The sequence below is a fragment of the Aegilops tauschii genome, chromosome 1, assembly GCF_002575655.3.
Source record: "Aegilops tauschii subsp. strangulata cultivar AL8/78 chromosome 1, Aet v6.0, whole genome shotgun sequence".
Classification (NCBI taxonomy): Eukaryota; Viridiplantae; Streptophyta; class Magnoliopsida; order Poales; family Poaceae; genus Aegilops; species Aegilops tauschii.
Genome location: NC_053035.3, coordinates 374072110 through 374075426, shown reverse-complemented (window position 1 = coordinate 374075426; position 3317 = coordinate 374072110). Strand labels below are relative to the sequence as shown.

The window sequence follows — 3317 nt, the reverse complement described above, 5'->3', positions numbered from 1 at the left end:
CATTTATGACATTCTATGCATTTCCTATGTTTTTTGAAAAAACCCTCAAAAAGAGGCCGGACGTGTTGCAACGTGCTCGGCCTTAGAATTCGTTCATTTTTGCATGGGAGTGGAGCTGATCCGGTGTTACGTCGGGTCCCTACATCACGTATCCGTCGGTGGTGATGTGCCAATCCTTCAGCAACCACGCCAAGGATGGAGCGAGCAACCCGAAGTGGCTCAAGTCCACCTGCGGCCACGAGAGAGTTAACGGCCAAGATCAGTTGTCGCCACTATCAGATCCGAAGGAAGCCATCGAGAAGAGAAGGGGCGACTGGGGACTGAGGAGGTGGAGGGGGCGACGTTTGACGGCTGGCCGGCCCCGACTTTTTATAGACAGGGGCTGCGACGGCAAGAGGTTGGAGGGCGCCGCATCGCTGGAAATGCGGGGCCGGGCGGCGCGACGCAACGACTTAATGGCGGGGCGGGCGAGGTGGCATGCAGCAATGGAAGTGGCGCGGTAGGCGAGGCGGCAGCGGCAGGCAACCGGCGGCGCGCCAAGGATGCAGCCGTGATTGTCGTGCCACGCAACACAAATATCGCGGCCGAGGTGCGGAAATAAAAAAGCAATGAAAGACGAAACGCCTAGAATATGTCGTAATGAGCACGTCGGCCATAGTGGCTATCTCACATTTGCTAATGCGCTTCTGAGAAAAACGTCGCTAGTTCGACTCTGCATGCGATGCTTTCTTTGACTTTCTCAAAAATCAAATCAAGTCTGGCGGATAGTAAAAGAACAAATCGCATCACCCACCACGGATGAAAAGAAAAACGCCTCGCGGCATGTGACGTAAGTATACGTACAAGTAGGACATCTGCGAGTTACTTTTACCAATACGACCATCATGCCCTTACTAACGAAGAGGTATCGGATAATCGGAGCCGTCCATGTGTTTAGGGGGTCTACTGAAGCAGAAGTGTTTTTTTAGAGTATTAGATCTATTTGGCGTGTTTAGCCGTTTGATCAAACCAACAATGATTAGCATCCATGGAGTGAAATTACGTACCTTCCTTACGACTGACAGCATTATTTTTCCCCGTGCAGACTTGCTTTCTCCTGCCCCCTCTCCCTGAGCAGCATCGAGCCTATCCCGGATAAAATAAGGCGAGGCCGTTGTGTAATCTCATAATCTTGCCTCCGGAGCGAGTAATTGCAGGGACAATCAAAGTGCATTGTCCACTACTGAAAACCTTTGCACTCCATGCTTTGGCTGGCGATCCAGGCCAGGAGGAGGACAAGAGCGTCGACGACGACGATTTGTTTAGTGCCACTTATTACTCTCGATAACATTCGCGTCCGTGCGTCTGCAGTCCCCTGACCAGTTTCGCCAGCTTCTTGGGAGTAGAGTAGTACTACCAATTGTTAAAAACAAATCTTAATCTGGACTTCTTGCTCCGGCTTTATATATGCCGCGCCGGTGCTCAACGCAGGCAATCCTAATCACTCCTCCGCGGAAAATTGAAAGGAAAACGAGAGCACAAGCAAAATGAGATAATTTTGATGGAAGAAGGGGGAAGGTTCTCGACAGATAAGACGGGATTAACAATGATGGTAGCTCAAAGACGATCGATCGAGGGCATGACAGACGGGACGTGCCGGGGAAAAGCCTAGACCGGATGGAGCCAGGGGAGGTTAAAGAAACAATCGGCGGTTGTCGCACGGAGGGGCATAGAGAGTGAGCAGCGGACAGCAGGATTAGACTGGATCGGCTGGGCATTGAATCGGTTCTGAATCCCGCAGACCCGATCATGTCTCCAGTGTCAAACCGACGATTATTAGATCTATCAAGTGCTAATGCTAGCTGCTGGTACAGTAGCTTATAGTTTAGCGGCTAGCTAGGACGTGAGATGTCAGAATATGGCAACGGGGAAAGAGCGGGGGTCCCGTGCCTGTCGTGCGCTGTTTTTGCATTTTATTTGCGGGGAACCCGAGCTGAGGACCATGTGGCGGGGCTGGCCGTGTTCCCCCCAAAACAAAATTGTGGAGAAAAGAGACGAAAACAAAAGGAATGTGAAAGCGAAATGGCGGCAACGTACAGTACATGCATTCGGGCACAGTTTGGGCGAAAGAATCCACCTTGGATGAATTCGGGCACAGTTGCTCATGGAGGCGGGTGGTCTGGTCTTGGAAGGAGTAGAACGTGAGCTAATTTCTCAGCATGCAAGAACTGCCACGAATGGCTGTTGGTACAAGTAGGATCGTCTTGCGTTCCTGTTCAAGAAAGTCGATATGTCCGAGTGGTTAAGGAGACAGACTCGAAATCTGTTGGGCTTTGCCTGCGCAGGTTCGAATCCTGCTGTCGACGGTTTTTTTTCTTCTCGCTTACACTTCCTTTCAGCCCGAATTCCATTGCCTGCGCAGGTTCGAATCCTGCTGTCGAAGTTATTTTTTTTGTTTTCTCGCTTACACTTCCTTTCTGCCCGAGTTCCATTGGACTAGGGCCGTTCCCCCTCCTTCCACACCACTGGAAATAAATGCCCGCTCGCTTGGCCGACCCATCAAGCCATGTATAATGAGTGTCATGTAATTTTTCCTTTTGCAGATGATGTAAGAAAAATGCTGAGACGGATAAGAAAAATGCTGAGACGGATAAGAAAAATTATAAGAGAAGATTTGTCTTCTCTTATTTAAGAGATGATTTTTGACTAGGGTCGTTCCCCCTCCTTCCACACCACCGGAAATAAATGCCCGCTCGCTTGGCCGACCCATCAAGCCATGTATAATGAGTGTCATGTAATTTTTCCTTTTGCAAATGATGTAAGAAAAATGCTAAGACGGATAAGAAAAATTATAAGAGAAGATTTGTCTTCTCTTATTTAAGAGATGATTTTTGACTAGGGTCGTTCCCCCTCCTTCCACACCACCGGAAATAAATGCCCGCTCGCTTGGCCGACCCATCAAGCCATGTATAATGAGTGTCATGTAATTTTTCCTTTTGCAAATGATGTAAGAAAAATGCTAAGACGGATAAGAAAAATTATAAGAGAAGATTTGTCTTCTCTTATTTAAGAGATGATCTTTTAGCAACAATACTCTCATCACATATATAATTATTAGAGATTAGACTAAACAATAACACATTATAAATCATTTTTTCATCTCTAAATTACATGAAAGGGTTTAAGATAAGATTGTCATATCAAATCCACTTGTTGACATTGACACGTATCAATCGGTGTTTATTAAGGGTCGCTCACTCATAGACCTGATTTGCGGCCTGCCATAGGATTTTTTATGTAAATAGATATATGTTCCTTCCCACAACTCGGTATTCTTA

The 3317-nt window shown here is 47.5% G+C and overlaps 1 non-coding gene across 1 annotated transcript; it reads left to right on the top strand.

Annotated features, from left to right (window-relative positions):
• The first annotated feature begins 2263 nt into the window (after positions 1-2263).
• TRNAS-CGA (transfer RNA serine (anticodon CGA)) lies at positions 2264-2345 on the top strand. The gene has a single exon. It is a non-coding gene; the product is annotated as a tRNA-Ser (tRNA).
• The last annotated feature ends 972 nt before the right edge of the window (positions 2346-3317 follow it).